The 19,323-nt window shown below is 42.5% G+C and overlaps 1 long non-coding RNA gene across 1 annotated transcript in view; it reads left to right on the top strand.

Annotated features, from left to right (window-relative positions):
• Positions 1-635: 635 nt before the first annotated feature.
• Positions 636-19,323, top strand: part of LOC125637020 (uncharacterized) — a 32,853-nt gene continuing 14,165 nt past the window's right edge. The window contains exons 1-2 of the long non-coding RNA XR_007356800.2: positions 636-754; positions 1,581-1,783. This is a non-coding gene — a long non-coding RNA (uncharacterized LOC125637020). The remainder of the gene's footprint in view (positions 755-1,580; positions 1,784-19,323) is intronic.

Genomic DNA, 19,323 nt, shown 5'->3' with positions numbered 1-19,323 from the left:
TCACAAGACATGATTTTCTGCCCAGCTTCTACCTGCATGTTTTCAGCTTTAAGTCCCCACACAATATTTTTCAACCGTGACACCTGTAAGTCCAGTTGGTATATTTTAATACCTGCATGCACAGGGGTTAGTGCTGAAATGTGCACATATGAATGCGTGCTTTCAAATTGCAAGAGTGCAACGGAAGCCAACGTCTGAAAATCAGGCCCTCAATCTTTAAATTCCATTAGTAAGGAAAGGCTTTATTTCTGATTTAAAGAAGCATTTAATGAGCCAGCTTTGTTGTAGAGTCATTTATTTTTGCTACAATTCCTTGGCTTTGGTTTTCCTGCAAATAAAAGAAACTTTCTAAATATAACACCACAACAAATATTTTTGTCTCACAGCACTTATAGCTGCAGACTGACTGTTGCTACCAGTTAATGTCTCATTTCTTTTGTCAATCAAAAATAATGGAAATATAGGCATACAATTAAGTTAGGACTTTGAATGAAGGGGTTATTCTTTGGCTTGAGGCCATTTTGAGTAACCAACTCTGGGTCTTTTAAATAGTTATTATTAGGCAATTGTCAGCTTATGTTTTGTGTGTGAAATCCTCACCTACCCTTGATCCTATCCAGCAGGGAAGGTATTTGAAAATGTGTTGCTGCCTTGGTTTTGAACATACTACTTGCAACTGCAACAGCCCCAAACAATCATTTTCACTGTATTAAGAGGAGTAATGGTGGCAAAGAAAGCAGAACTACAAGTGGAGGTGAGTCCCTCTCTAAAGATATTTGGGCTTGGCATGCCTCAATAGGAAGTGTAGTACTGTTTTTTCTGTTACACTATTCTGAGGCAGCTAAAAAACTGTACATGCTAGATATTATGTATCTTATTAAAATCTTATTTCAATTCAGTAGAGTCTAAAACCAGAATACAGTAGCTCTGGATGACAGATTTAGAGTAAGAGTGCAATGCAGTTGTTTGAAATTAGGAGATGGGTGTTTATTAAAACAGCTGGCAAATCAGGAAAATGCTGATTTTGAAAAACTATTATTCTTCTGGAGAATCAGCCCTATTTAGCAACACTGTTACATCTGAAGACAAAATCTGCACTCAAATACCAGTAAGGGTGAAACAGGAATTGAGGGAATTAACAATTCTAACTTAATGCCTGCCAGAGCCAGAGGTGTGCCTTGTTCTAATGAATCATGCATGGTCCTTTATCACAGGGCACCGCAACACTGAAAGGACAAAGCCCTGATGATCCTTTGCAAATAGATTATAGTATTGTATTTATTTGTATGTATCTGATTTTTATATAGTTCATTCAGAGAAAAAAAATCTCAAAACGCTACAGGGCAAGTGGTTCACAAAATATTTATATTTGTCTGATATATTTAGCTGAGAATAAAAACATATTGTTAATTGTGTGTCATATCTCCCATTTCTACCTATCGAAAAATCATAGTGCAGGGCAGATGAAGGCTTAGTTAAAGATGCTTTGATAAATTTAATTCAAAAGTATATTGCTGAATATTTGTGTTTTATTTTCATTTTGTGCTCTAATTGGCTCCATTCTAATATTTTAACATCAGATATCCTCAGTAAGATGCCAGAAGACTCATTCAAAAATGTTAAAAAGTGGCCTTTTCTACTTCTGTTCCAAATGTAATGGAAAACTCAAAGTCCCACAAATCACATCGCAGGAATCATACGCTTTGTAACTGACCATACTATTCAAACCACTTTTGAAGGACTATCGCATGCCTCTTGATCATCTGAGTAATCAACAAAATAGGTAATGGCAGGCCAATAGCTCTCCCTTGTATATCTCCATAATACTTGAATTGTTTTACTATAGATTTTCAGTTTAATTTCCCTATTAGTGGCTTAATGGTAATATGTGGAGGGTGATGTTGTTAAACAGTTACCATAAATGTATTTGTCATAAAAATATCACAATACAGTTTGTTTTGGGTAGAGCAGCTTTCATTCTTAGTGTGGCATGGATAGCCTTACATAGTAACGAGAAAGATACCAGTTATATGGTGATTGTGAAAGGCAAACACTGAATAGTACATTCTGGACAGATGAACATGTAATAAGAGAAGGTGTTGACTAGGACATTAGGATTTCTCCCTAATCTTTTCAGAAAATGCCAAAAGGACTTTAACTTTCTCCCTAACAACCAGAGAGATATGAGCTTAATTTCTCATCAGGACATTAAAGGACATCTAACAAGATACAGTAGAACCTCAGAGTTACAAACACCTCGGGAATGGCGATTGTTTTTAACTCTGAAATGTTTGTCTCTCTGAACTAAATGTCATGGTTGTTTTGTCAAAAGTTTACAGCTGAACACTGACTTAATACAGCTTTGAAACTATACGATGCAGAAGACAAATGCTGCTTTCCCTTTATTTTTTTAGTAGTTTCCTTTTAACACAGTACTGTATTTGCTTTGTTCCCCCCCTCCTTCTCTACTGCTGCCTGATTGCATACTTCTGGTTCCAAATGAGGTGTGTGGTTGACTGGTCAATTTGTGACTCTGGTCTTTGTAACTTTAAGTTCTACTGTAATACTCATCTAGTACAGCACTGTAGTCTCATGACTTTTTGCGGCACCTGAACACTTGGTCTTCTGTCTCAGAGACAAAAGTGTTATGACTACCATGTCATATGGCAATGGGGTTTCCAAAGATTGGTACTGAAATTAATTTCCAATTGTAATGTGATTTTACAATCCATAGTTTACTGAGACCAAATCTGTGAAGGGCTGAGAAGTCTACAGGAGCTGAGAGAGAGCTATTTTTTTCTCAGGAGGGATTCTATAGAATTGCATTGAAATATTAAGTACGGCATAAATCCTAGTCCCTGTGCACAGCCCAAATATACTCACTGCACAGTGGGATTATCCATGGGAGTGTCAGATGGAGCTTCCCTCTCAGGTCATGGAGAAACAGTAGAGCTGCTTGGACATCATTAATATTGTGTCTAACTTCCCTCTGTTGATATGCACCTGCTGGAGCTGTGCAGATGCATATATAGCAATCACCACTACTCCCACCATATCCCCCAGATCACCTATGGCACAAAAAGCCCCAATGGATCTGTATTCCATTGTGTGCAGGAGGTGTGGACTTGATGCTCAGACTCCTTGCATACTGTTCCCTCCCACTCAAGCCCGCCGACAGCAATTCTGGGCCCCAGGGCTGTCCCTAGAAGGGTGCAGGGCCTGGGACAGAAGTGACAAATGCGTCACTTCTGGGACTGACCCGTCACTTCTGGGACCGACTATATTGGCCAATTGCACCAGCCCGTGGGCCCCACCTAAAGCACAGGGTCCAGAGTGGTCGCCACCCCACATGCGCCTAGGAGCCTTGCAGCCCACCTGGGCAATTTAAAAGGGACCGGGACTCCCGTCTGCCACCTCCGCGGGCCCCTGGGCCCTTTTAAATCACCTGGGCCCCTGAGCAATTGTCCCCTTTGCTCCCCCATTGGCGGGCATGCTCCCACTTGCAGAGAGGTCCAGCACTCGTTCTGCTGCCATTAGGAGGCAGAGTATGATGTAATAGTGCCACAGATATGCATAGCACTTTACAGACATAGAAGCAAGACAAGTTCATGCCACAGAGACTTGTGGTCTAGCTTTTACAGATAACACAACCACCACAATGAGTAAACACATCAAACCATACACAGTAGAGGGAGGAATAGGGAGGCAATATGGAGAAGGGGACAAGCTCTTCCTGGGGGAGTTTTTGATTGTGTGGTCTGTGTTCCCACATGTGTATGCACTTAGGACTGGATTGTGCCACATCAGTACAAATCTGACACAATCACTTCCCAAACTTCCCAGTGGCAAAGGGGGACTGTGCAGGCTGGTGGATGGTGAGGCTGCTCCATGCTCCCTCGAAGGTGATGTCTGCCCAGGAGCTCCATGGAGGGAGAAGTTGCATGCTCCCCTGAGTGAGCACATGGACTACAGTTGTGTTGTCCCTTGCAAATGATATGAAAGGAGGTGGAGGCAAGCATGAATGCCAGTCACATTCTGCTGTGTGGGTTACAGGCATTGGAGTTAAATTATATTGATTCTTGCCATCGTTTAAAATTGATTTGGCATGTTTAGCTTTCTAATACTCTCATGCCAGGCATTGGCCTGGCAATGGTGAGAGCAAGAGAGGTGACCAATAGCAGATTATTAGCCAAATAACTAGATTTTGAGGAGGGACTATTACCCAATACCTGGCCTCAGGAACCTCTGTCTCAATACTTTGGTAAATGTTTGTACTTATTCTGGGGCCTAAATCTCAAAAAGGGGCTGCAAGAGAGCCATATACAGCTAATTTGGAACTGGGGATGATTTTAAGGCCAACTCTTTGTCAGTTCCAATTTGGTTAAGAACAGCCTATGGGGTGCTCCAAACCACATCAGCCAGTAAATGTCCCAAGGGATCATCTGATAGCAGAGAGTAGCTGAAACACTTTAATCGTACTCCCTCCTGCCCTCAATTCAGCTGTACCCTGTGGCCTGAAAGAGGGGAATAGGAGTGGGCTATGCCAGTTTTATGCCATCACAACATCCCCCTGCCTCCATCATAGGGTAATTATCACAGGGGGAAAAACAACAAATTTCCAGCCACTTTGCCCCTCTAGAATGACTGAAATGAGTGGAGTGTATTGGAGAAGCTGAGTGTTTATTTTACCCTTCTTTTATTCTCAGATATCTTTTAGCATATACACATCAAATAGCATTTCTAGTAAATGTTAACAGTTTTATCTTGAGGGTCCATTCCCTTGCCTGATGCTGTGGACATGACTAATTTTGATATAGGTAAAGTGAAGTGGCTGTTGGCAGTGTCAGTAAGCGTTAGAGAGATCATAACACTGGTCCACCTGTTTTGTGGATAAGAGAGTTTCAGACCTGACAATCTGGCACATGAATAACAAATTCACACATTAAAAAAAATAGCAGTGCCTCATTTCAGAGAGATCCAAATTTTTTAGAGCAAGTTCAGCCCATCTCTACTTTAATTTAAAGATGGGTCCAAAAAACATACCCCTGCCCCTTGAATTGAACCGCACAAATATTCAGAAAGTTTGGCTCCATTTCTGAACATCATGATTTTTATCTTTTCTCTATATTGGACCTGAAACTGAACCCATGGTGTGAATGCCCCAGACTTGGATCAGGAACCAAATCACATGCTTTTAAATGGTAGCTAACTCTTCCTGTCAGTCCTGAAATCAGTATGACACATTGTATAGTTATAGGAGAAAAGTCATATACATTTTAGGGTGAGGGTAAAGGGCCTGGAAATAAAACAGGGCTGTGGGCAAAGGTCTTCCACTGTACAGTACTTCTGATACAAATTTGAACCAAATAATCATCATGTTCTTGTGTAACTAGAAAAAGCTGATTCATTTGTTTCTTTTTATATATATAAATCCTATACTGAAGAAAAGAGGAAAAGGCTGAGTTTGGAAGCTGATGGTCTGAGGAAGGAAATCTTCTTTGCAGTTAAGGAGATTTCTGTAAATCTCTATAAGCAAAAAAAAAAAAAAAAAAGAGTATGGTCTATATGTCTGAACTAGTGATGACATTTTATGATTTTAATGTAAATGATACTGTGCTTGTTTTCTACTTCATCTGCGGTGTTTCCTTGTTGGTAGACAGATTAAAAGGAGTACCCTGTGTCCTCTTGGAATCAAGCGCAAAGCACACTTCACTTCTGATGACTGCAAAGCTTAACCCTGGCTATGGTATACTAATGGGGGTTTTATTGATGAATTAATCATGTAGGGGCACCCGTTAGAGCACAACTTGGCTAGCCAGGTGAAAACTTTATTCTCTGCTCTTTTATATTATAAGACAAGAACACAGATTTTTCAAAACTATTGTATATCGGCAGTGAACTTGCTTAACCAGCATTTTTTAAAATCCATTATCATGCACAAAGCTAGTGGGAGGAGACTGCTGTGGGTGGATGATTTGTGTTGCTAACTATGCTACCGGAGCCACCTTCATGTCTTTGATAAATCAGAATAGCTCTGCTTGCTGAGGATGTATAAGGGCAAAGCACAGCAAGCTTGATGAAGTACTGAGGATAACTAAGGGCAGAGAGCTTAAATGGGAGGGATGATTGTACAGGTTTTAAGGGCAGAGTACATTAAGTGAGTTAATGTGGCTATCTAAGGACACAGAGCATGCCCAGTATGTGGCTGTGGCTTTTTAAATACTCAAAGCATGCTTTTGTACACAGCTCCTTATGCCACATAATCCCTAAAGATGCCATTTTGTGCCATCTGGCTTTTGTTATTCCCAGTCAGCATTTCTAGATTTTTTTTTCCACTGAAACATGTTTCCCTTTCATTTTGGAGTTATTTTTTATTTTGCTCAAAGCTTATTCTGCATACCAATAAATCAAATCATATTTCAATGGTTTAAGGCATCTTCTGTCTTATTTTAGCTTTGTCCATGGATCCATCTTTCCTGTAATTACTAGCCACCTTCTGGCTTTGTCCTTTTTCTTACAATCACATGGGGCCAAATTATTTTATGAGTTGTGTGACATGCACACCCCCTCTGCCATAGAATCATAGAATATCAGCGTTGGAAGGGACCTCAAGAGGTCATCTAGTCCAACTCCCTGCTCAAAGCAGGACCAATCCACAACTAAATCATCCCAGTCAGGGCTTTGTCAAGCCTGACCTTAAAAACTTCTAAGGAAGGAGATTCTACCACCTCCCTAGGTAACGCATTCCAGTGTCTCACCACCCTCCGAGTGAAAAAGTTTTTCCTAATATCCAAACTAAACCTCCCCCACTGCAACTTGAGACCATTACTCCGCATTCTGTCATCTGCTACCACTGAGAACAGTCTGCATCCATCCTCTTTGGAACCCCCTTTCAGGTAGTTGAAAGCAGCTGTCAAATCCCCCCTCATTCTTCTCTTCCGCAGATTAAACAATCCCAGTTCCCTCAGCCTCTCCTCATAAGTCATGTGTTCCAGTCCCCTAATCATTTTTGTTGCCCTCCGCTGGGCATTTTCCAATTTGTCCACATCCTTCTTGTAGTGTGGGGTCCAAAACTGGACACAGTACTCCAGATGAGACCCCACCAATGTCGAATAGAGGGGAACGATCACGTCCCTCCATCTGCTGGAAATGCCCCTACTTATACATCCCAAAATGCCATTGGCCTTCTTGGCAACAAGGGCACACTGTTGACTCATATCCAGCTTCTCGTCCACTGTAACCACCTAAGTCCTTTTCTGCAGAACTGCTGCCTAGCCATTCGGTCCCTAGTCTGAAGCGGTGCATGGGATTCTTCCTTCCTAAGTGCAGGACTCTGCACTTGACCTTGTTGAACCTCATCAGATTTCTTTTGGCCCAATCCTCCAATTTGTCTAGGGCCCTCTGTATCCTATCCCTACCCTCCAGTGTATCGACCTCTCCTCCCAGTTTAGTGTCATCTGCAAACTTGCTGAGGGTGCAATCCACACCATCCTCCAGATCATTAATGAAGATTTTGAACAAAACCGGCCCGAGGACCGACCCTTGGGGCACTCCACTTCATACTGTCTGCCAACTAGACATGGAGCCATTGATCACTACCCATTGAGCCTGACAATGTAGCCAGCTTTCTATCCACCTTATAGTCCATTCATCCAGCCCATACTTCTTTAACTTACTGGCAAGAATACTGTGGGAGACCGTGTCAAAAGCTTTGCTAAAGTCAAGGAACAACACGTCCACTGCTTTCCCCTCATCCACAGAGCCAGTTATCTCGTCATAGAAGGCAATTAGATTAGTCAGGCATGACTTGCCCTTGGTGAATCCATGCTGACTGTTCCTGATCACTTTCCTCTCCTCTAAGTGCTTCAGAATTGATTCCTTGAGGACCTGCTCCATGATTTTTCCAGAGATTGAGGTGAGGCTGACTGGCCTGTAGTTCCCAGGATCCTCCTTCTTCCCTTTTTTAAAGATGGGCACTACATTAGCCTTTTTCAAGTCGTCCGGGACCTCCCCCAATCACCGTGAGTTTTCAAAGATAATGGCCAATGGCTCTGCAATCACATCTGCCAACTCCTTTAGCATTCCTGGATGCAACGCATCCAGCCCCATGGACTTGTGCTCATCCAGCTTTTCTAAATAGTCCTGAACCACTTCTTTCTTCACAGAGGGCTGGTCACCTCCTTCCCATGCTTTGCTGCCCAGTGCAACAGTCTGGGAGCTGACCTTATTCGTGAAGACAGAGGCAAAAAAAGCATTGAGTACATTAGCTTTTTCCACATCCTCTGTCACTAGGTTGCCTCCTTCATTCAGTAAGGAGCCCACACTTTCCTTGACTTTCTTCTTGTTGCTAACATACCTGAAGAAACCCTTCTTGTTACTCTTAACATCTCTTGCTAGCTGCAACTCCAGGTGTGATTTGGCTTACCTGATTTCACTCCTGCATGCCCGAGCAATATTTTTATACTCTCCTCTGGTCATTTGTCCAATCTTCCACTTCTTGTAAGCTTCTTTTTTATGTTTAAGATCAGCAAGGATTTCACTGTTAATCCAAGCTGGTCGCCTGCCATATTTACTATTCTTTCTACACATTGGGATGGTTTGTCCCTGTAACCTCAATAAGGATTCTTTAAAATACAGCCAGCTCTCCTGGACTCCTTTTCCCCTCATGTTATTCTCCCAGGGGATCCTGCCCATCAGTTCCCTGAGGTTGTCACAGTCTGCTTTTCTGAAGTCCAGGGTCCATATTCTGCTGCTCTCCTTTCTTCCTTGTGTCAGGATCCTGAACTCGACCATCTCATGGTCACTTCCTCCCAGGTTCCCATCCACTTTTGCTTCCCCTACTAATTCTTCCCCGTTTGTGAGCAGCAGGTCAAGAAGATCTCTGCCCCTAGTTGGTTCCTCCAGCACTTGTACCAGAAAATTGTCCCCTACACTTTTCAAATACTTCCTGGATTGTCTGTGCACCGCTGTATTGGTCTCCCATCAGATATCAGGGTGATTGAAGTCTCCCATAAGAACCAGGACCTGTGATCTAGTAACTTCCGTTAGTTGATGGAAGAGAGCCTCGTCCACGTCATCCCCCTGGTCCGGTGGTCTATAGCAGACTCCCACCACGACATCACCCTTGTTGCTCACGCTTCTAAACTTAATCCCGACACTCAGGTTTTTCTGCAGTTTCATACCGGAGCTCTGAGCAGTCATACTGCTCACTTACATACAATGCAACTCCCCCACCTTTTCTGCCCTGCCTGTCCTTCCTGAACAGTTTATAACCATCCATGACAGTACTCCAGTCATGTGAGTTATCCCACCAAGTCTCTGCTATTCCAATCGCATCATAATTCCTTGACTGTGCCAGGACTACCAGTTATCCCTGCTTGTTTCCCAGGCTTCTTGCATTTGTGTATAGGCACTTGAGATAACTTGCTGTTTGTCCTGCTTTTTTAATATGAGGCAGGAGCCCTCCCGTTTCGCGCTCTCCTATTCATGCTTCCTCCCGGTATCCCACGTCCCCACTTACCTCAGGGCTTTGGTCTCCTTCCCCCAGTGAACCTAATTTAAAGCCCTCCTCACTAGGTTAGCCAGCCTGCTTGCGAAGATGCTCTTCCCTCTTTTCGTTAGGTGGAGCCCGTCTCTGCCTAGCACTCCTCCTTCTTGGAACACCATCCCATGGTCAAAGAATCCAAAGCCTTCTCTCTGACACCACCTGCGTAACCATTCGTTGACTTCCATGATTCAACGTGGAAGTCGAATCGTAGGAGCTGTTCAGGCATGCACCTGTCAGGATAATCAGGCCCATGATATTCTCCTTGCCATATCTTTTTAATGTTCTCATTCTTACACCGTTGCTTGCACATCAAGTCATACACTCTAACAATGATTGAGCCATGTCATATTTTGGGCTGAGTTGGATACTTTTCCATTGGTCCTGGTTTCTGGAACCCAGATTGCACTGATAGGACACATTGTGTCATCTCCCCCTCAGGCAGATGTGCCTGCATATTGCTTGCTTTGTGTGTGCATTCAGGGAGAAATGGTATGCCAGTGGACTAGACCTTAAGCACCAGATTTTCAAAAGTGCCCAGTGTTCTGTTCACAGTACATACACACAGAAATTAGATAAAAACATAAGTAGTCTTGCAATGTAATATTACAGTATTTTTTAGAATTCAGAACGACACATAAGAAGCCAAAAACAGAAAGAGAGAAAACAGGCTGCTCCCTAAGGCAGCAAGTCACAAGTCACCCACTGCTTTAAACGGGTTCTTTCCAGACTGGCTTTCTCTGCTGACTGACTCGGATGACCCAGATCACATGACTTCCCTCAGAGCCTCTTACCCTGCAAGCAAGACCAGAAACTCTCTCACTCTTAAAGTGATACCTTGTTATTTTTAGCCAATTTCCAATACACCACACTTAGTACTCACAACTGAGGCCAGAGTTAAGCTCCCAGTTAGGCACCTGAATGCAGTGGCCTGATTTTCAAAAGAGATTAGCACATTAGAGATGGTCTCTTTGGAAAATTGGTGCATAGATGTCACAATGGGAGCTGCTGGGTGCTGAGCACTTCTGAAAATGTGACCTTATTTGGGTGCCAAAATATGATATGAGAATCTGGTGCCAGTTGTGGGTGTTGGATACTTGAAAATCTGGTGCTGTATACGTTACCTAAGACGTTTTTATCTATTAACTGGTTGTTCAAAGATGAGTAAATTTGGAGCAACTCCCAGCAAACAAAAGAAAGAGATGGGATATGCTGATAATTTTTCATGAAAATAGTTACAGTTTCAATTGACTTTGTGAGAAGATTTTGTTACCAGTGGGTAGGAGCACAGCTGAAGTACCTGGACAGATGGATAGTATGCAGGACACAACATGGGACAACGTATGTAATCTCTGACATTTCTGCTTTTATATGTTCTCTTTCTCTTTCTGTTTGCCTTGTCTTTTAGATTGTAAGCTGTTTGGGGCAGAAACACAATAATAATGATGAGAAAATGGAAAACATTGTTAAATGTTATTAATTCACCTAATTTGTATGCTCAGTAGCTCTTCTTAAAAAAACCCTAAACCAAACAAATACGAGAACACAGACTGATGTTTTGAACTATACACAATGGGGTTTGGTGGCAGGGAAAGAGGTGATTTTACCTTCTCCACTACCTATCAATGCATGGCTAGATGTGTTAGTGTGTATGTGATGATGACCTCTCTGAACTGGATTTCATTTGATTGGAATCTGCTAACTGAAGCGAGGAATGCAGTTTCTGGGTAAACCCAGAAAAGGTATTTTATTTAAGCATAGACGTGTCACAATGGAGGGATAATCATTCATGCTGTCTCACCCTCTGCTCTAGTTCTTTAGTGACACTGTACTCACTTGTTCCTAGACAAGACCAGAGTAGAATCTGAGGCTGGATTGAAGGAAGAAAGCTACCCCTAGCCATTCTCTAAAGAGCACCAAAGACTAAAAGGCCTCTAAAGGTCCATGCCTGATGGGGAGGAGAGTGGGCTGTTCTGCTGTAGAAAGAATTTGGTATTTGGTGATTGGTTATTTGAAGGGTGCTTAATGATTTTAGTTCAAGTTTGGACTGGGGAATAGTTGAAGGCTGTTGTAATTAACCACTATTAATAATAAAACCAATATTTTTGTTTCATTTCTGCATGTTTATATTGTGTATAGTTCTACACAGCTTTTTAGAAATTGCAGCAGGCAACAAACTCAAAAAGATTTCCCACAAACAGTTACTTGTTTAAAAGCTGAATTTGCTTTGGCTGTGTTTGCCCTTTTTGTATTTGCTTTTCACTAGTGTGTTAGGCTGGGATTTTCAAAGAGGCCCAAAAGAGTTAGAAACCCAACTTCTGTCACATTACTGCCATCCCCAAAATGTTCAAAAATTCTGAGTCAGGCCCACCCCAAATCATGAGATTGGCCTAAAATCATGAAAGTTTGGGTTCTTTTTGTTTGCCTTCTGGTTTCTGAACCTTTAGGTTACACTCAGGCCATATTTCATGCTTTTCTGCACAACCATGAGGGTTAGAAATATACTTTAAAAAAAGAAAGCAAGTTGAGGGTCTCATGCAAACACTCGTCTCCAGGAGCCACGGGAATTAAGTAAAACATAAAATATGAAACTAATGATAAAATCATGAAAATTGGTAACCTGTTATTGACTTTCAAAAATCCCAGCTTTATTGACCAAGTTTACTGACAGAAATGGCCATAGAAATGGTAAATTTGAAATGAATGTGAGTAAAAGTGAATGTTGATCTCTTATGTATTCACCCCAGAAAGCTGGTTCTAACAGTCATCCAATCAGGGAACAGAACCATACCATCTGTCTTATATGTCCAGTCAAAATCAACCAACACAGTTCTTATATATTGAATACTCACAACAAACTGCTAATGGATGATCTGCAGACCAAGAATTATTCACAGATGCCATCCCACAAGTAATACTGAATAGCAAATTAAACAATAGAATATCTCAAGCTGCTCACGGACAATTTGCAAACAGAACCAGAAGATAAAAGTATCTGATAAATTAGGCCAACATTTTCAAAATTCCCAAAGTTAGTCTCTCTAACCCATGTTTAATCTAAATAAATGGCTTAGCTTTAAAAGGTACTGAGCACCAAACAGCCTCTATTGACTTGCATCCAACAAAAGCAAGGAAACTCAAAGGAAGGGCTAAATTTCTTTCACCTACCGTGCAGTATTTACTGCATAAATACGGCGTGGGCCCATTGTGATATTAATCACCATATTTCATGGAGTTCCCAGAAATTTACACACTGAGAAAGCTAAGGACAAAGTTTCACAAATTTTTTTTAAAAAATCAGTGGTATTTAACATGTATTTATATCAATATTATAATCTAACCGGTATAATTTGCTCTTTACGTTTATTAGATTGGTTGGAATCAACAGGACTAAGAATTAAGCCATTAAATGATTTTTAGCAGGGTTGCAGTGAGATCTGTATAAATCAATTTAGATTTCTAAATGTCATTAACCTCTGGAATATAGGTCAAAACCTAGTTACACTTGTTCTATTTGCTCCACCCAGGCTGCCTGTTCTGTATATATTCCAGAGACAGAGATTCACATGTATCCTTGTTGTTTGCACCTCAAAAAAGAAGTTGGATGTAATGTAGTGATGTTAATGTAAAATAAATCAAAGCCTAGATGATGTTTGAAAAGAGAAATTTGGCAGTTGCAGAGACGAGAAGGTGGTGGACCTGGAAACATATTTGTCTTTTTTAAATGCTCACTTTTAAGTGTGTCTGGTTTCTAGCCCAGTTTGTATCAGAAGGGATCAATTTTTTCCCCCTTTCCCTGTTCTACTTTTGTGCCGGTATTGTCTGAATCCCAGAGTGAACAGCAATACATCATCCTGTTTCAACATCTGCTAGAGCCCCCGCTCCTCCTAATCTGCCCAGATCCCAAAAGCCTTTCCCACCTGCTATAGCACCAAATGCTCATTATAGCACACAGCTACGCCCTTCACTGTCCTTTCTCCCAGACTCTCAAGGTTAACATGGAACAATGACTATTATTAAACAGGGGCTTTAAGAATATGAAGGCAGCCTAGGGTGGGGAAGAGGGGGAAGGGAGCACAGAGGAATTGGGTAGCATGCCAACAGAGCTGGCAGCAAAGATCTGCTAGAAAGCTGTGGCCAATTTTCCAGTTGAAACATGACTCACTTAACAGAGATGCGCCCGAAATAAATAGCTTCCCTGTTCTATGCCCAGCAGAAGCAGGAACCACACCCTCCTGTGGTTTTGGGTCAGGGTACTGTGTGTACTACTTTGAGCTGCTTGGTGGAGCCAAGTGGATAAAAATGGCAATTTTGAAGGAGCTGGCGGCTTTGGGGGCTTTATTACTTGGCAAACTGCAAACTGTAAGCAATTGGAAGCCCTTTCTTTTTCCTTTCTTTTCCTATTTTTTTTTTTACTTCAAACTATCAACCTGCTCCTTCTGCTTACATCATCAAATCCATTGCCAATGGAAAACCTTATGCAGAAGAGAAGAGAGAGGGTGAGCGAGAGAAGCAGGCAGACTTGTGCACTGTTCTGAAATACGTATGATTACTGAGCACAAAGGGACTACTGTGGTGAAGAATGAAGAGTCAGCCTGAACATTGAATTCGCTTCCTTTGGCCATTTTGTGTCATAGTCTACAGATGACTTAAATGACCTTTTTTTCTGACCTGTGCTGCTGGTTGTTTTCAATGGCTGTTCTTTATTTTTGAAGAAATATGGGAGAGTTGTGGTGATATGCTATGGTGATGCTTTTTGACCCATTAAAATCTGATATGTAAATGTGTAACAGAAAGACTTAAAATACAGAATACAATGTCTGGCTGGATCATAAAGCTTTAAGGCCCTGGTCATGCCTTCCCCTTCATGCATTGAGCCTAAAAGGCCATGAAACTAGTGTAATTCACACTGTGAATGACAGGTGTGATGGACAGGCTATGCACTGATCATGCAGGCAAGGATTTTGAAACCTTTGTCCAATGCTCTGCAGAGCTGAACTCTGTCATAAGAACAACCATACTGGGTCAGACCATTGGTCCATCCAGCCCAGTTTTTGTCTCCAACAGTAGCCAGTACCACAGTTTCAGGGGGAGTGTACAGAGAAGTTGAAGTGATCCACCCCCATCTTCCCTTCCCAACTTCTGGCAGGTTAGGGTTGCCCTGAACATGAAGTTGCATCCCTGACCATCTTGGCTAATAGCCATTGATGGGCCTGTCCCCATAAACTTACCTAGTTCTTTTTTGAACCCAGTTATATTTTTGACCATCACAACATCCCACGGCAATGAGTTCCACAGGACAACATCCCATGGCAATGAGTTCCACAGGTTAATTGTGCATTGTATAAAAAAGTACTTCCTCTTGTTTGTATTTAAACCTGCTGCCTAATAATTTAATTGGGTGATCCCTGGTTTTGTACTATTGGAAACAGTATATAACATTTATCTATTTGCTTTTTCCACACCATTCATGAATTTATAGACCTCAATCATATCCTCCATTAGTTGTCTCTTTTCTAAGCAGAACAGCCCTAATCTTTTTGGTCTCTCCTCGCATGGAAGCTGTTCCATACCTTTGATCATCTTTGTTGCCCTGCTCGGAAACTTTTCCAGTTCCACTATAACTTTTGTGAGATGGGGTGCCAAGAACTGGACACAGTATTCAAGCTGTGGGCACACCATGGATTTATATGGTGGTGGTGTGATATTTACTGTATTATTTTCTATTCTTTCCCTAATAGTTCCTAACATTCTGTTAGCCTTTTTGACCATTGCTGCACATTGAGCTAATGTTTTCAGAGAACTATCCAGGGTGACTCCAAGATCTCTTTATTGAGTGGTAACAGCTAATTTAGAACACATCATTATATGTATGTAGGTGGGATTATTTTTTTTCAATTTGCATTACTTTGAAATTATCAATGTGGAATTTCATCTACCATTTCTGTCAGGGCCCTAGCTGCAGTACCACAAGGGTGGATTTTGAAAGTATGACAGAGACAGGCTGTCATGTGATAGATCCTTAGTCACATGGTATTGTTCTAATCTCTTAGTGGGTGAATGGAAAGATGGGGAAAGTCATAGTTAAGTCACTGCACCTTTCATTCTTATAAAGACAGATGGAAGGAGCAGCTCGTGGCATTAGAATGAGTTGGGCCAAGCAGATTAGGCAATTTTTAGGCTATTTAAGACATTTATTTCCATTTGTTTGGCCTATTGGAGTCAGAACTTGCCTGAGACATCACTGCTAGAAAAGTTAGTGTTGTAATGTTATAGGCCAGTTTAAAATTTAAAAGCAGCATTTTATTACTTAATTTGTCCTGACCACAATGGACTAGATCCTCAACCCCTTTTTCATCTTAATTAATTAGCCTCTTACAGTTTGTATGGCAACTTCAACCTTCTCTGTAATATATATCTTCTTACTCTCTGTTCTATTCTTTGTATCTGATGAAGTGAGCTGTAGCCCACGAAAGTTTATGCTCTAATAAATTTGTTAGTCTCTAAGGTGCCACAAGTACTCCTGTTCTTCTTTCAACCACTTTTAAGTCTTTTAAAAAGGGAGGATTGGGGAACAAAAGGGATTTAATGATGCCTTAATACAGCACCTGAGGATTATCATAGAATCATAGAAGGTTAGGGTTGGAAGGGACCTCAGGAGGTCATCTAGTCCAACCCCCTGCTCAAAGCAGGACCAATCCCCAGTTTTTGCCCCAGACCCCTAAATGGTCCCCTCAAGGATTGAACTCACAACCCTGGGTTTAGCAGGCCAATGCTCAAACCATTATACTAGGTTTGGAAATCCTCTGATGGCATAGAGTTGTTCAAGCCCTTAACCAGCTTTTCCTGGTTCCCCTGCATAAGGAAGTAACAATATGGGCTCGGTCCGGGTGGGAGAAAGTGGGACCAAAGCATAACGTGCTGATCTGGTGCCCTTGGGATTCTGTCCCAAAGAGAGTGTGCAAGTCTTTGTCAGGGTTATTACAAAAGATGTGGGGCTGGATTCCTGTAACTGCCTCCACATCAAAGCTCTGTTTCAGTTAAGTGTTGTTCCACTTGTGACTGCCTCAGTGGATTTTCAGCACACACAACAAAGAGGTGAGGCAGCAGTAGAGGGGTAGAGGGGTCTGCTAAAAAGATGTTTAAGCCCAGCATTGTTACTATTATCAAAGGACTGTCCCAACAAAAAGAACCGCTAGGCTAGCATTGTCGTCACAATATGGTGCGTTGGCTGGTGGCTGGCCCTGGCTGCCTGCTGCAAGGAAACAGCTGTCTTTTCTGGACAAATTGAATGTGATTATTGCAGGAAGTTTACTCATTCCACTTATGTGCCAAATAAATTGTGTTTCTTCATTATAACCCTGATGTGACAGTGTATGTCTAGTCAGAGAAGCACTTAAGCACATGCCCTTGAGATTTAAGCACATGCGCAAATGCTTTCTGAACAGGAATGGATTTAAGCACATGCTTAAATGCTTTGCTGATTTCGGGCCTGAATGACTGTCAGCTATAGACTTAACATATGTCTATGAAGTTTTATATGAAAAATCTGCCCTCATACAAACGCTGATGAAAAGGTAACACCGAAAGGATTTAAATGCAATGAATCAAAATTTGGTTTCCTGTCCAATGAAAAGTTCACATATTATTTTTGCCAGTCAAGTTGCTCAACATTGTCCTCAAGTTTGTTTGAAAGAACATAGGCCGTGTTTTGCACTTGAAATTAAAGTTAAAATCAGGCTAGTTTCAGGTTTTGCTGCAAACATTTTGCACAGCTGTAGCAATTAATTCCCTGCCCTCCAAATTCCCCAAAGAATCAATGGCCAAATTCTAAGTGAAAACGGAATAAGAATAAGATTTGGCCCTGGACTGTAAATAGCCAAATGCCATTTGGGGATGACCCTGCCCCTTTTGAAGTCAATGGAGGTTTGGCCATCAGCTTCAGTTGGAGCACTTGGTCCTCTATATAGACCAAGTCCTGATTGATGCTCAGCACCAGCCGCTCCCACTCACTATAATCAGAGAACTGGAGGTTGAGTACCTTTCAGCATTTAGCCCTTTTGTCTTTGGGATTAATAAAATGATCTGGTAAAGTAGATCTTGCCTGACCTCATTGTAGAACAAGGACAGCGGGAAAGCCAGCTAATGCTATTAGGTTATAGCCTTGGATTGTAGATTTAAGGGAGGAGGAACTCCCCCCTCCAAAGATCTGCTATTAAAAAACAACACTGGTCTGATGACAGCTGTGGGTGGCTATGTTTCAAAGATCACATAAACCTCTCTCAGCTGCATGAGGTTCTGGGACAGTTCAATATGGGTGATAGGATATTTCCATATGCACTTCCTTTCAGTTAGTCTTCTAGTGAAACTTCCTGTCTGCTACTGAAGAAGAGACCACTACTTCTACCCACAGCACTGTTTCATGGCCTGAATTAAGCTGATGGAATGTGATCTACAGAATTTTTTTTTTTAATCTGACAGGCCCACTGTGATGGGCTTGATTGCTCAATTAAAAGTTTCTAAGCATTGGTCAGGAATCTCAGAAGAGCAACTAATAATTGGAAGGTATAAAAGCTGTTTTCCATAAGTTTTGTGGGTGACTCAAACTATACATGCACATCATATTTACAGCAGACATCAAGGATTGGCTTAATTAGTATATGCTCTATAAGGCAGGGGTGGGCAAACTTTCTGGCCCAAGGGCCACATCGGGGAATAGAAATTGTATGGTGGGCCATGAATGGTCACAAAATTGGGGTTGGGGTGCAGGAGGTGGGTGAGGGCTCTGGTTGGGGGTGCGGGCTCTGGGGTGGAGCTGGGAATGAGGAGTCTGGGGTGTAGGAGGGTGCTCTGGGCTGGGACCAAGGGGTTCGGAGGGCGGGAGGGGAATCAGGGCTGGGACAGGGGTGTGGGACGGGGTGCAGGTTCCCACTAGAGATGCAGGCTTTGGGGTGGGGCTGGGGATGAGAGGTTTGGGGTGCGGGAGGGTGCTCCAGCCTGGGATTGAGGGGTTTGGAAAGCAGGAGGGGGATCAGGGCTGGGGTAGGGGGTTGGGGCGGGGGCAGGGGCTCAGGGGTGCAGGCTCCGAGCAGCTCTTACGTCAAGCGGCTCCTGGAAGCAGTGGCACGTCCCTTCTCCGGCTCCTATGTGGAGGTGCAGCCGGGCAGCCGTCCACAGGCACTGCCCCTGCAGCTCCCATTGGAGCACCAGAGGGGGGATAAGAGCCGGATTGGGGCCTGCCATGGCTTCTGAGAGCCGCATGGTGTGGCCCTGACCCTGCACCCTGGCCAGAGGGCTGGAGTGAGGCCGAGCAGCATGGTGCGGCCCCTGACCCAGCGCCCAGGCCGGAACGGGACCGAGCTGCATGGTGCGGTTTGTGGGCCAGCTTAAAATGGCTCGTGGAATGGATGCGGTCTGTGGGCTGTAGTTTGCTCACCCCTGCTATAAGGCATTAAGAGTGAAAGTGCAAGTGTGTGTAAAGAGCAAGTCCAAGAATATAACTGTCATTTAAATGTTTGTATTATTTCATTCAGACAGCTGATGTACGTATTTAACACAGAGAGGGAGAGAGAGTACAAAAGAAGTAGAGATAAACCTGAATCAAAACTTTGGTCACACACATCTCCAAATTTTGAGCCCTTTTTCTACAGTGAGATAAATAAAAGCCCTAGGTATTAATGTCCCCTGAACACTGGGGAAATTTGGATCCATATCTGAACTTTGCAGCTCAAGCTCATCTTTGAAACAAACTTTAAATAACATTAAGATTGTGACACAAA

This window comes from Caretta caretta, chromosome 5 (genome assembly GCF_965140235.1).
Source record: "Caretta caretta isolate rCarCar2 chromosome 5, rCarCar1.hap1, whole genome shotgun sequence".
NCBI classification, from domain to species: domain Eukaryota; kingdom Metazoa; phylum Chordata; order Testudines; family Cheloniidae; genus Caretta; species Caretta caretta.
This window is presented reverse-complemented; position numbering and strand designations above follow the sequence as displayed.